The sequence below is a fragment of the Eschrichtius robustus genome, chromosome 12 (genome assembly GCF_028021215.1).
Source record: "Eschrichtius robustus isolate mEscRob2 chromosome 12, mEscRob2.pri, whole genome shotgun sequence".
NCBI classification, from domain to species: Eukaryota; Metazoa; Chordata; class Mammalia; order Artiodactyla; family Eschrichtiidae; genus Eschrichtius; species Eschrichtius robustus.
Genome location: NC_090835.1, coordinates 78711135 through 78726193, shown reverse-complemented (window position 1 = coordinate 78726193; position 15059 = coordinate 78711135). Strand labels below are relative to the sequence as shown.

Here is a 15059-nt window from a genome sequence, read left to right as displayed (position 1 = left end):
TGCTGCTATGGGATCTGCTGAAGCCTTTTTTGGGACTATCAGCCTAGTATGATGGCAAAATATACACGTATTTGACAATGCAATGGCTCAGAATGTTTACCACCTGCCATCTTTGTGGAGGAAGGGGGTCTACTCAAAGATGTTTTCCCATATAACAGAAAATAATACTCCAAGAAAGAGGGAGATCCATAAACAGCAGAAATAGCCCAAGATTGAAATGAAAAGAAATTCTGTTATGACCATTGTACAACAGGCCTAAAACTTAATCGATTGAAAGTGGGCCAGCAATTCGGAGGGTTCTATGATGAATGACTTAAAGAAGACATTTTATGTGATAACACAAATTATATAATTAGGAGCCTGGAAGTACAATTTTGTGGTGTTGCTAATGAAATAAAGGCTTCTGTCTCTTCAATAAAAATAGAAAGGCATTTATAAATTCTAGGAAGGAAAAAACTGAGACAGACATGATTCTATAATGAAACAAGCAAAAAATCTGTGCCATTGATGAAGTGAAAGAAATACTGCTTTCTAAAATAACAAATCCAAACCCCCATCGGTCAAGAAATTGAACAGTAAGGAAAATTAAGAGTGTCATGAATAGTTCTAGTCAATTTATTTTATGCCTATTGTTCATATTGCAGTTACTTCCCTATGCTGCTATACTTTTCCCCACCCAGGCTTGCTTTTGTTACTTTTGCATGATATTTTACAAATTTGCCGTTCTCTCTTTTTTTTCCCTTAAGTAGGCTTGGGTTCTTTTTTAAATTAAACAATAGAGGTTTAAAATTTTTGTTTAGATATCAGCATTATCTTCTGATTTTCATAAGACAGATCACTTAGATTTTATACCTGGAAACATAAACTTACTTTTCTTAAGACTTTTTCTTAAAAACTTTGGAAGACTCCTTTAGGAGATTAATAGTTCTTGTTTTGGAGAAAACCTTTTTCTGAAAGTCAACCATTTTTAAGTTTTCTTTAAATCTTTTATTCTGATAAATTTAAGTAAAATTGATAAATGTAATGCTTTTATTTAATAAAAAAGTTAACAGTGACTATCTTTGATGCATGGGGTCGTGTTGTCCCTTAAATTTGTGTATCTTTTTCCAACTGGTCTACCATGACCGTGGTATTTTCTAAAGAGAGTAACAGTAATCCTTTCCAGTTACAACACGGATCAGAGATAGAACTTGGCAAACAGTTGTGAATTAGAGGCCTCTTATCACCATCACTTGCTCATAACCTTTAACAAATCACTTAACTTCTTTTGGCCTTGGTTTTCTGAAATGTGAATTGAGATGAAATTTATATTTGAGGCTTTCTAAAAAATAATTATCATTGCAGACCTGTTTTTCCTAGGGAATATCTCATTTCCAGCACTACACCTCTGAATATCTTTGGGTTATTCAAAGCTGGCATCATTCACAAGGTCAAAATATATCAGAGGAGATTCTTGATTCTAAATGTTGCTGTAATTCCCTTGTTCATGGGACCCTCCAACACAGTGCCCCATCTACCCGATGGGTCTCCTCTTTGTAGTGAGAAAAGAACCCGGTGAAAACAAAGAAAAAGATAACAACCAGAGCAAACACAATGCGGTGATTATAAGAACAAAGCCATCAATAGGAGTAATTGCTAAGTGTAATTCTATAAATGTGTTAATTAATGCAAAGAATTGAAAACCGCTAATACCCGAGGGCAGCACTGGTAATTCCCAGTAGTGCAATTACATATGTCAGTTTATGCACTAAGTCAGCAAGCTCTTAAATCTCAAATGGTCCAACCCATGTCTTCTAACCTGGTACTTATCAAACTTAAAAGGGATACTGATCACTGGGGATCTGGTTGAAATGCAGATTATGAATCAGTAGGTCACTTGACAATCAGCCCCCAAGGCTGCTGCTGCTGGCCTGTGGTCCACGGGTTAGACTATCAGAATGACATACAGCGCTTAGAATAGTGTCTGCACTTAGGGAGTCCTGCTAAGTGATAGTGATTATTATTACTGCTGGGAGGTCTGAGAATTCCAACTCTTCCCGTGTTCAAGGGCAGTAGTATTAACAGTTGTGCAGCAACCAGGGTTTTTGCTGAATACAGTCATCCCTCGGTATCCGTGGGGATTCGGTTCCATGACCCCCATGGATATCAAATTCCATGGATGCTCAAGGCCCTTGTGTAAAATGGCATAGTGTTTGCACATAACCTGCACACATCTCCCTGCATACTTTAAATCATCTCTACATTACTTATAATACCTAATACAATGTAAATGCTATGTAACTAGTTGTAAATATGATGTAAATGCTATATAAATAGTTGCCAGAGCACAGCAAATTCAAGTTTTGCTTTTGGGAACTTTCTGGAATTTGGTTTTTTTTACGATTATTTCTGATCTGTAGTTGGTTGAATCTGTACATGCAGAACCATGGATACTGAGGGCCAACTGTACTAACCAGAATCCTTTTATAAACTCACGTATGGATTTTAGTAACCCTTAAAAATTTATTCTGGAACTCTCTTCGAGATTACAAATAAGTAGCCCGTAGTGAAAAGAAAGCATATGGAATATGCATGAGTTATTGCTAAAAACTGCAGAGGAGGCTTACACATTTGGACAGGATCCGTCCATCAGAAGGACTGTCATTTCCTTCTAGTGGGCTGAGGACCACAGTTTTGGAATCAGTGATTCGGGGGACCATCCAGTTGGTGACCAAATATCCAGGGTGCCCAGGACAGTCCTCAGGTCACAGCATAACCTGTAACACTGCCCCCTTCAAATTGTACCGGCTTCAAGAACACGTTGTATAGCGATCCTAATTATAAAGGACAATGATGACATGTTGCTGGCTTCATCCAGCTTGCCTATTTCTCCCCAAACTTTCTACCACATGGAGAGAAGGGAATTCTCAGTCGAATCATCCTTCTTGGCTAGCAACAGCTTTGGCCCTAAATCAGGCTTATGTTCAACAATCCTGAACTTCTGTATGTAGCACATATACACAAATGTGTCTGTTGTGGAAGAGACATGGTAGTTTCATCATTCATCACTAGGATACAATTTACAGATGCTTCTAGTCTGAACTGCCCATGTGACGCTCTCATCTTTTTGACGGGAGGAGCTTCTTCTCAGGTTCCAACCATCTTACCTAGGATTACACAGGAATTCTTCACACTGCTGCTGGCCTGTGAGATACACAGGAGCAAAACTGACTGAAGACAAAAGATGGGTCCATCTCCTTGGGTGAAATGCAAGGAAGGGATGAAGCCATGTCAACCCAGCTTCTCTCTGCCATAGGTGGGGCAGTCTGGAGGTTAAGCCTGTGGCTCCAGGTACCAGGATGAAATCTGCATTCTGTCACTGACCGACCAGCTGGCCACATTAGGCAAATGGTTGAATCTCTTTCAGCCCATTTCTTCATCTGTCTCCTAAGTTTATTGTGAGATTGAAATGTGTTATCATACGGAAGGGGCTTAGGGAGGGCTTGGCCCACCAAAAGAATTCAGACTTTATCCGTCCTTAGCCATACCTGCGGTACTTCTCTGCTGTCTCCTAAATGTCCAAGGGAAGATTTAGCCACTGTGCAAAACTGCCATTCAAAACTAAGCTCAGTGTTAGCTGCCGTGTTGACTGCCATGTTTTAGTTCCAAAAGGCTTTCTTTTAGGTGTCTTGTGTCCCAAATTTGTGACAGGTTGAAACAATCATTTTAGTTTGAAATCTCAAGGAATCTGAACATGAGAGATTTCATTTTATATAAGGTTTTTATTATAACATGTATCCTTCTTACGTCTTTATCTAAAGCGCGGAGAGGATAGAACCCAAATAAGATAGAAAAGGTGTAACTGAGAGGAGGAAAAGGAAGAGAGAGGAAGACGATTGGGAACATAACAAACTGTGTGTTTTCTTTCTAGATTTAAAGATTGAGTCATAAAAATTTGCTCATATCTGCATCTCAAAAGAATGCAAATGCCATCTCAATTTTAGGGAAAGAATTAGTTAAGGATACCGCGCTGGCTTTGAAAAGTTTGCTTTGATCGTATGCCAAATGGCAAAATGAATGGATTTAATTTGAAATTGCCTATCTTCAGAAGGATGTGATATGGAACATATTTAGGATTTAGCCCTTTCATTTAAGATTAAACATACTAAAAATGTCCTCATCAATTATTGACAGCCGAATATTAAAACAGAGGCTTCATTTCAATCTCGAGAGGAGAGAACACTGCTTGTTTCTAGAAACACATTTCCTCCCTCTTTCAACTACAACACTCCATGATGTTCTCAAGAGGGATCATTTCCTAAATTGGTGTGGGAGCTGGTGAGCAGTTTGTCCTGTCTGGCTCAGTAGGCCCACGACCTGTAGTTTAGGGTTCAAATGAAATGTATTCAGTGGAGCAGACTGCTAGGAAAATAAATGTCATAAGAAACATGTAAGAGCTGACCCTTAAAATAATGAAATCTCAAAGCTTATTTGTTTTACGTTTTCTACGAGTAATTAATAACAGTTGTGAACGGGCAGCAAGGCCACGCCCATGGAAACGTGGCTTAGGACTATTACATTTGTCCTCAGTCCCCCGAAGTCCCTTTTCTTAGAGGTGGCCTCAGATTCATAGGAATATATAAATCCTTTGATAACGTTGTCCTTGTCTGGAACAAAAAGCTTCGTCTAAAGTCTCCTGCCACCTCATTTCCACACATCAAAGTTCTATCCATCTTTCATTTACCATTTTTTACCTGAAGTCTTACTTGACCTCTTCCCCTTCTCCGTGCAGACACGCACTCTTTGATGATTCATTATTCTGAAAAGAGATTCAGAGTGTCTTAAATAACCAAAGGAAGTGGAGATTAAACCTAGATGGAGGAAGGCTATGTCAGGGGAAGGGGTCAAGAAAGGTTTCAGGAAAGAAATGTGTAGAATTTGATTTAGGCTTCCCTGTTACATTATAACGTGGAGGATCTTGATCCATGTGTTTGGTACGTATTGGCTGATTTTATTGAATGTAGCTTCGAAGAGAAGAAAAAATTCACCAAAAGGTAGCAGGGGGAGGTGAGGACGACAGTTCTATCCACGTTGTTTTATTCATTTCATGACCAAGTGAGCCCATCCCATAGAGCAGCCATCATGCACGGTACACAGTTGGCACTCAATAATGAATCCATGAGCAAAGGACACAGGACAAAAACATGAGCCGTTCCTACCCTTGAAGTTCTTACAGTCTAGTTAATAAGGGAGCAGTTACCCTCACTAACTAGATAACTCTGTTACGCGAGCACCGTGGGAGGCTGTGTAAACCTCAGTAGGATTCAGGAAGGATTTCTCAGATGAGACCCAAGCTGGGACTTGAGAGACAATTAGAAGTTATCTGATGGGGATGGAATATACAACATGATAACTGTAGTCATCAACACTGTATTGTGTATTTGAAAGTTGCTAAGAGAATAGATTTTAAAAGTTCTCTTCGCAAGAAAAAAAAATGTGTAACTATGTGAGGTAATGGGTGATAACTAAACATATTGTGGCAATCGTTTCCAATATATATGTTTATCAAATCATTATGTTGTATACCTTAAACGTATGCAATATGTCAATTAGATCTCAATAAAACTGGAAAAAAATAAAGGGAAAGAAAAGAAGTTATCTGAAGGAAAAGGGTGTCACAGGCAGAAGAGAGAGCAAGTGAGAGACGGCTTGGAGATACAGAATAGGCTGCCTTTCGGAACCTATAAGTGGAAATTTGCTGGAGTACAGATTAGGCAAAGGGTAGACTGTGAGATCTGTGGGTGGTGAGTGATGGCCATTTTATAAAGGGCCTTTCATGCTAAGCCACGCCATATTCTTAGAAGCTATGTGAAGCCACCGAAGGATTTTATGGAAGAGCTGTATCATCAGAATTTTCTCCTTTAGAAAGACCTGTCTTGCAGTAGACTTTCAAGGTTGATTCGAGGGTGGCCAGACTGAAGCTAGGGGGACCTAGTGCGGCCATCGGGAGAGCTGTGGCGAGCCAGGGAGTTGGTGAGGATGAAGGGTAGATGCTGGAAGATTGAGAGAACACAGGCTGGCTGCTGGGATGTGGGGTGAGGGAGAGGGAGAAGACCAGGATGACATTCAGCTTCCTGGCTTGAGCAACGGAGTAGATGGGATCCATTTGTTGAGAAAGAGGAGAAGCAGATTTAGAGGTTTCCCCCCACAAAGACTGTGGCTTTAGAGGCATGTAGTTTAAGGTGCCTATTGAATATCCCAAAGGAAATGTCCAGGCAACAGTGGAATATGGGGTTTGTCTAAAAGATAGTTGAGGTGCATTTGGACAGGTGAAAGGAGACGGGTGGGAAGGGCTTAACAAATCTCCTATTCGTCTGAGCTTCAGATATTGCCAGTAGTGGCCGTTGTCTTTGCGATTTGCTCACTGTCTCTCTGAGCCTCAGCCCCTGCTGATGGTGCAGGATTTCCAAAGGCAAAGATTAAAGGCAATTACCCAGTTGATTTCCTCCTTAGAATTATTTAATTAACCACATTGTTTTTTTAAAGGAAACTTTTAAAGCTTAGCAGCCAAGAAAGAAATCTTGATGGTTAATTGGGGCTTTACATTTTAAGTAGATAATAACATCGATAAAATCACCTTAGTATAATTAGACTTAATTTTATATGAGATATCACCCTGAGCATTCCTATAATTGCTCTTAATATTTTAAGGATCAGATACAGGTACAAGTATAGATATAAATATAGATAGATGTAGGCATAGATATATTTATATACTTGGATTTAGGTATAGGGAGATTTGTACAGCTAGAGCCAGCGGGCCAAATACAGACATGTAAACAAAGCATTGTTTATCTTCAAATGTGGGAATCATAATAATAACAGCTCGAATAAACTTATTGTGCTCGGTGATTTAAATATATTAACTAACTTAATGCTCAGAACAGCTCTGTGAGGTAGATTCTGTTATTATCCCATTCTGCAGATAAGAAAACTGAGGTGCTGGGTAAGTAAATTGCTTAAGGTTGCACAAATCCTGGGTTTGGGATTTGAACCTAGGCAGTGTGGGTCTAGAGTCTGTGCTAGTAACATGGCTTTATATTGCCTCTCTTTATCAATCTCTAATGGGTAAATCAATATTTAAATAAATTTAGAATGCAATTCCTGTCCTCTTACATGATTGAGTAAGCTGTAAAGGGGGCCCGTGCAGTTCATCAATGACGCATGCGCAATTAGAGCCTGTGTCTAATCAGGGCTGATGATAGCCACAGGCATTCTTGCAGATTAACCATCAGAGAAGAGGAGTTGCTGGCCCAGAGAAGGATGTAGCAGTCATTAGGTCTCAGCAAATGCCTTGAACCCAGGCAGCCATTGATACTGTAAACTGAAATGTAGCAGCTATAAAAGGACTGTCGGATGCTTCCTTTATATTTATAACCATGCAGAGACGTCCAACTTTATGGCACGTAACAGACAACTGTTCTCATAACCACTTTCTCAGAGGTCTAGTTTTCCTGGCCCATCCCCCTTACAGGTAGGGGTGCTCCTCTCCGCTACTCCCTAGGTGTTCAGAGACCCCTTGGGAGGCTTACAAGTGTCCTGGGGCAGGAAGGAAGCATGCAGGCATCCACAGATGGTATCTTGCTTGGCATAGCCAGGCTCCACAGCCCCCTGGTCTCACTGGTGGGGGCAGTGAGACCCACCAGAACCAGTCCTGCATTCAGGTTCTGGGAGGGTCTTCCTCACCCAAAGCGTGGGCAGTTGCTGTACAAGGGTCCTAGGCACGCAGACAGTGCCACCTGTAAGCTCCTCTCTTGGTCCCCCCATCTGGCACTTACCACCCCTTAATGAGCAGCTGCAGGACAGGGTCCAAGCAACCCCCTTACTTGTTCCTCCTCCTCAGGCCTCCATCTTGGGTATTTACAAAATGGGTTCAAGTGTGGCAGGGACTCAGTCATCTATAATATGAGACATGGGCTGAAACTTTGCAGATTTTAGTTTCTTGGTTCTCATCCTGGTGATTCAAACCTTTAAGGAAATGAACGTCATCAGCTGAGAGTTATATAAGCATTGTACTTGTTTTAGCTGTTCTGAAAGCCTAGACTCCTGACTACTTGGTGATGGCCCAGGTGACTCATGATTCTCTTGGTCATACTTCCTGGGAAGTGAATGAAGTTGCAGCTTAAGGGCCCCTCGCTTGCATGGGTCTCTACCAAGGCCCTGGTAGGGCCCTGTGACCTGTTCCCATGGTCACATATAGTCTGTAAATTTTGCAAAAGTTATTCCTTATGAATTTTTTGGTTCTCATTCAAAAAAAAAAATCCAACTTCGTGCCTAATTTTGTATTATTTTGCTTCAGGAGGGCTTCCCAAGTTGTAAAACCTTCAGGCTCCACAATGCTTAGATTCACCCCTATTCCAAGGTCATTCCAGTTTCTAGCCCTTGTACAGTTTCTTAGTTTTGGAGGAGTTTGGGGAGTTTTGTTTTTCCAGTTCTAAATGCATAGATGACGGCTTAGTGGAAGTAGAGAACCAGAGATTTCCTTAACTAAAGAGAAGTAAAAATGGATGCTCGCATGGCAATGTTATCCAGCCTCTGTGAACTTTAGGGTCACTGCTGGGAATGAAAGAACAGAACCAAACACAGACCAAGGAAAGCATTCTGCCGAGAAAGGCGTGGGATGAATTCATGAGGTTTTAGGACAAAGCAGCTCCTTTTGGAGTTTGGGTCTGAGTTTTAGATCTTTGTCTCTCACAAGGACTCCACTGAGAAGGGGTAAAGTCTTTTGTGCCTTTACCAGTGAATTATCTTTTTTTTTGAGCTGTTATGTGACATGAGGTCTGTCCTCTTCTTTTATCAGCAAGGAAGAGTTGAGAGCCTCCTTTCACAATGATTTTTTTTTATTTAAGTAATATCAGGACCACAAAGGGAACAAAGCATGATTTAACACAAGTCTGCCTGGCCTAAGAAGTCCTGACACGTTAAAATCCAGATGAAAAAAAAATCCCTACATGCAGGCCTGGTTATGCCTGTCACGTAAGGAGCCTGCATTATGGAAGATTTACAATAACAGTCCTTTTGACAGGAGGCCCTCCTGAGCAGCCTATACAATCCAGTATGACCCTTAAACATGGGATTTGCACAGGGCTCACCCGGAGCGTCCACTGAGAAGTGATAAACCTAAATGAATTGTTTCATTCTTTGGCAGTTTCTGGGAGGTGTTATCTGACAGATGAGAGCCTTGTGATTTTGAGGGAAGCAGAATTTCTTATTAAGATAATTTATACCCAAAGGGATCATAAGTGAGAAAATTGAAAAACATATGAAGGCGTAAAGCATCGTTTGGAACGCAGTAAAGGCACCATTGGATTTCTCTGGCAGCCACGTCTTCCAGGACAGGACTCTTCTTCTGGATGGACAAGGAAAGCTGGTTTTTCTCATTTTGGTTTTTCAGACTTCTCACTTGTTTGCATGTCATCCGTGGTATATCGGTAGTATAAACATCTTGACCTTACTAGTTCTGGTTTTGCTAACTAGTTAGTCGGGTGACTTTGCGGAGGTCATTCACTTCTTTGGCTTTCATGTGTTACTCAAGGATAATAGTAATTCTAACTCTCCTTCAAAGGGCTATAGTGAAGATTTAATGAGATAATATATTAGACAATATTGTTTATCTGCAACCTGTCTGGTTTAGAATTAAACTGAAGGTAATATTTCAACGTTCTAATAGTCTATAAAATACCTTGGGGTTTTGTATCAACCAATCAAGTAGAATCCATTGAGTACTTCCTAAGTCCTGAGGATACTGTTAAAGGATATTGACTTAAAAAATAATTGTTGCTTCCATTTTGATTGGAAACTATAATGCATCACCTGCTACTTGGTCTGTGTGCTGTAGCCGCTGAGGCCAGCATTCTCCACATCACTGGAGCTTCTTTATGAGGACCCTGGACAGATCCTTCTGCCTGGTTTTAAGACCAGGCTCATCTTTACCCTGTTGGCCCTGAGAATTGCATAACTGATGAGGATTATCATATCATGTCAGCTTTGAGAAAAATTAGAGGCAGAATGTTGGCCCACCCATGGCAAATGGTCAAGACTCTATGAGAAGCTTTTCACCTTTTCTGAAGAGTCCTCCTTCTTGGCTTTAATTTATCCTTCTACCCTTGTTTTCCTCTTTTTCTCTACCCAATTTCTGTTTTTATTTTATTTTGCTCTTATATGTCTTTATAAGGCATGTTAGAATCTTTTTTTAATGTGGGGCACAAATAATAAATAAAGGACTAATTATAACAGAGATAAAGTAAGAACGTTTAAGGAAAACTGCAGTGAACTTCTCCAGGGAAAGCAATAAATGCTTCCATTGGTAGCAATTTGTCTATACCTGCCTCCACACTGTCCAGACTACTCAAGAAAAGCAAATACATTTAAAGGTAGAAAATGTTAAATTCCAAAGTGTTCATATTTGAAACCATAGAATTATTTGATTTCAAATATGGCCTGAGTTAGGGCTGGATCTACATTCTCTGGTAAGCAGCCACTTTCACAATCTTCAGGCATACTACCTGAAATGTCTTTATGTGTACCTTGTAATCCTTGCTATATAAAGGGTGAAGCTGATAAAAATTGATGAGGGTAAAAATATAAAATTCCTCTTTGGACCCCAAGCCCCCCAGACCTGCATGGTCTTACCACCTACCTCACTCTCCTTTTCTGGTTATCTTGTCTACCCTACTAAGGGTGTCAGTTTCTCAGGATACCCTCCATTGACACAGCATCCTCCCCTGTGTTCACGTCCTCATCCAACCCCACTCTTTACCCCTGGTCCTTCTTCTCCTACCAACATCCTCTCCTAGCCTCTCTCACTTTCTTCTCTAGAGCCCCTTGTTAATTTTTCTAAGAGTACAATTTGTGTTCTAAAATAATTCCTCCACATCCTCCCCATACCAATCCTAGATTACTCTTGATGACATATATCCCCTGGGCATCACTCAAGTGGAGGCAGACCATTCCTTGACCTCCATCATGCTGTACCCTTAAGATTCTCACTAGACCCCTTGTCTTCACCCCATGCCAACTAAATCCTTACTTTTTCTGAAGTCCTATCATGCAGCAGTTCTCAAAGAGTAGTCTACAGACTCCTGGAAGTTCCCATGAGGTCAAAACTATTTCCATAATAATACTAAGACATTATTTGCTTTTTCAGCCATGTTGGCATTTACACCCATGGTGCAAAAGTAATAGTGTTTAAAACTCCTGGTACTTTGGTATTAATCAGTGCAGTGGCACCTAACTGTACTTACTAGTATTTGTATTCTTCACAGCCACACACTCACAGTTAAAAAAAAAAAAAAGTGCAATAAAGAAAAATACCTATTTAACTTCAGAATGTCCTTGATGAAGCAGTTAAAGCTATTAGTTTTATTAACTCTTTATTCTTGAGCACATGCCTTTTTAATAATCTGAATAATGAAATGAGAGGTACACATAAAGCCATTCTGTGGCATACCAAAATACAATGTGTGACTTGAGAAAATGTTCTAAGCTGCACTAAATACTTATTTTTCTCCTGGAACACAGAAAGAACAACTAACAGACAAACCATAGTTATGCAGACACAGATATTTGGCGGACATTTTATCAAAAACGAATGAATGAGTGTGTCACTTGAAGGAAAATAACTGACAGTGTCTGTTGCCAATAATAAAGAACATAGTTTCAAGGAAAAATTAGGATCTTGGAAAACTTGTATCCACCAACAGGGATATGACAGCTTTCCAATATGGAAAGACTTTTTGATAAGATAGGTGGTAATATTAATGAATGTGATTTTTGATATTGTGTAATGAAATGTGTCAACATTTGGAAAAGCTGTATAACTCAAGGAACCAATATTTTCCAAATGACCGATGTACAGTATGACAGAATCCTGCATGAGTAAAAAATCCACTAAAGGGGCAAAGTAGATAAACAGATTTTAATATAATCAAATAAAAATGTTATTTGATTATGGCTTCAGATTTAACATTGCAGTGGACTTTTAGAAACTGCCACTAGTTGAGTTTTGATGAAGTGTCAAGGAAGAATATTCACAATTATTTGAAAGGCTATTGCAATACTCTTCCCTTTTCCAGCCACATATTTGGGTGAGGCCAGCTTTTCTTCAAACCCTTCAGACAAAACAGCATAATGTAAGAGAAGCAGATATGAGATTCCAGGTCTCTTCTATGAAGTCAGAAATGAAAGAGATTTGCAAAAATCTAAAACCAGGCCAGTCTTCTCATTAAATGTTTTCTTGTTGGGGAAAACAATTATTTTTCATAAAAAGATTATTTTGTCATATGATGGATTTATGATTGTTACTAGGAGATGAATTTATAAATAAATATTTTTCAATTTCTCAGTTTTAATTTCTAGTACAATAAACATAAATAGATAAAACTCACATTATCAAAGTTCTTTAGGACGGACTTAGAGATTCTCATACTAAGCGAAGTAAGTCAGACTGAGAAAGACAAATATATGATATCACGTATATGTGGAATCTAAAATATGACACAAATGAACTTATCTCCAAAACAGAAACAGACTCACAGACATAGAGAACAGACTTGTAGCTGCCAAGGGGGAGGGTGGGGGGAGGGGAGGGAAGGATTGGGAGTTTGGGGTTAGCAGATGCAAACTCTTATATCTAGAATGGATAAACAACAAGGTCCTACTGTATAGCACAAGGAGCTATATTCAATATCCTGTGATAAACCATAACAGAAAAGAATATGAAAAAGAATGTATATATATTTATAACTGAATCATTTTTCTACACAGCAGAAGTTAACACAACATTGTAAATCAAGTATATTTCAATAAAATAAATTTTTTAAAAAAAGTTCTTTAGGATTTTCCATCGTTTTTGTGTGTAGCAAGGTCCAGAGACCAGTGGCTAAAAAGAGATTAACTATAGAGGAAATTAACTTATTGGGTTTGTGGGGTACCAGACTGGAGGAAACTGGCAGCCAAAGGTCAGGAAAATATTACTGTGTGCCTGGTGGGAGCCTGGGCATCAAAACCATAGAAAATTTGCTGTAAAGGCAGGTGGAAGACCCCTGGGGCTGGCTCTGATCAAGTCACTGCTTTGCCTAAGGGTACACCTGGCACGTTCACTGTGCTGGATCTTCCTCTCACCAGTTTGCTCTGGTATCCCGCTGCCTCAGCAAATGAAATGTTTGTCATGTCACGTCACTAGTGGAAAAAAAAATAAGAGATAGCCAGCAAATTCCCAGTGCTTGGCCAGCTGTCACCCCCGCCACTACAAGTTCTCAAAAGACCTGTGCAGAGAGGACAAGCTAAGTAAAAATTAGTTGTTTATTATTATTAGCATTATAGAGATGGGTCCCAGATGGGCCAGTGAAAACCCTGGTCTCTGAGCCCTGGGCTGCACCCCAGGTCTGGTGGAAGACCTCTTTTTCTTTTGGTCTAAGCCCAAAACAAGTGCTATCAAAGAGGCTTCTGTCACCGGCCATCTCCAGCTTGCTGCTTGTATTAGCTGCCTGGGGCCCTCTTTTGAAGAGTACAGTAGTGGAGAAAACAATTGCAGCCATCACTGACATCTGACATTCATATAACCCCTGCCCTAAGCCTAAAGCCTGGCCTCCTGGATTCCTTTCTCCTAATCCAGGCTCTTGAGGCCAAACAGCTGAGATGGGAAGCATAAAGAAGACATAAAACAGAAAGCAAGGAATTAGACTCCAAGGAAAAGAACACCAACTCCCCCAAGGCTATGCTGAGGTCGTGGGGAGGGGACAGGAAGGAAACTCCCACACTAGTAATGGAAAAACATAGAGCCGCAAAGAAACCCACGGATTTTGTCCTAAAAGATATGATATTCCACATAGAAATAAAATCTTTTAATTTCTTAATTCCTCCCATTCCTGAAAATTCTCAGATTAATCAAACCACCAGCTCTGATTTTACCAGCCGAGACTATTCCCATTGTGAGGAACCAGAAAGCATTTTATTTACCAGGATTCTTGTTCAGGAAAACACAGAAGTGTTGGGAAAGAATTCCTCTAAGAAATTCTTAGGAAGCCCCAGGCTGAAGCCCCAGGCCTGGGAGTTGGCTGATCCCAAGGTTTGAGAGTTGAGAATAAAAACTATCCAAGGAACAAACAAGGAAAGATTGTTTTGTTCTTGCTAGGGAAAGAGGAATAAGAACAGAGCCTGAAAAGGAGAGAAAGAACCCCTCAAATCTCTCCATAAATGTCATGAAACTGAAACAAAAAGCTGTTGTGAAAAGGGTTATTATGGGATTATTATGAAATCGTGTGTGTGAAACTTTTGAAAATTATAAAAGTTCTATAGAAGGTAAAGAATCTTTCACTCAATTAAAAAAATGTGGAAAAAAATACATAAAGAAAAAAAAAAGAGGTTCCCTATTAATGACATTCAAATTCTTTAAAAAAAATTGCCATGGCCACCAAGGTTTCAATAAACATCCTTATATGTAAACAAAAATAAAAACAGAAAACAAACAAAAAACATACATACAGAAAAAAAAAAAAAGAGACAAGTGTGTGTAGACATGAGTCAAAAATGGGAGAAACTATGGTGGGCCACACACTGGGGAATCTCAGAAATGGGCAGCAGCCTTTGGAAGAATCACAAACCTTGGACTTGAGGGTCTGAGACAAGTTCACTTGGATGTCCAAGAGGCAGGAAGACCTTCCCAGACATCTGAGTTCCTCTTCCCATGCAGCCTCGGAGGGCAGTGATTCTCTAACCTGACATCGCCTTGTTGATTCTCTTAGATGTGGTCACACAGGAGCCTTGGGGCAGCTTATTGCTCTCCATCTCTTGCTCTTATTAATGCAACGATCTCTCCCTCTCAGTCTAGCAGGGTAATTATTGATGTAATCGAAAACATCTCTGTATTCTGGTCCTGGCTCTGCCAGTAACTGCCCATGTGACCGTGGGCAGGTCCTCATCTCTTCAGACCTCAGAGCCCTGATCTGTAAAATGATGGAGGTGAGGAGGGAAAGGCTGAGTTAATTATCCCTTATGTCCCTTACAAATCCAAATGCAAT

At 40.0% G+C, this 15059-nt stretch overlaps 1 protein-coding gene across 1 annotated transcript in view; it reads left to right on the top strand.

Annotated features, from left to right (window-relative positions):
• The window catches only part of RCAN2 (regulator of calcineurin 2), a 256980-nt gene that overhangs the window by 218247 nt on the left and 23674 nt on the right, over positions 1 to 15059 (top strand). The gene's annotated exons all lie outside the window — the stretch shown is intronic.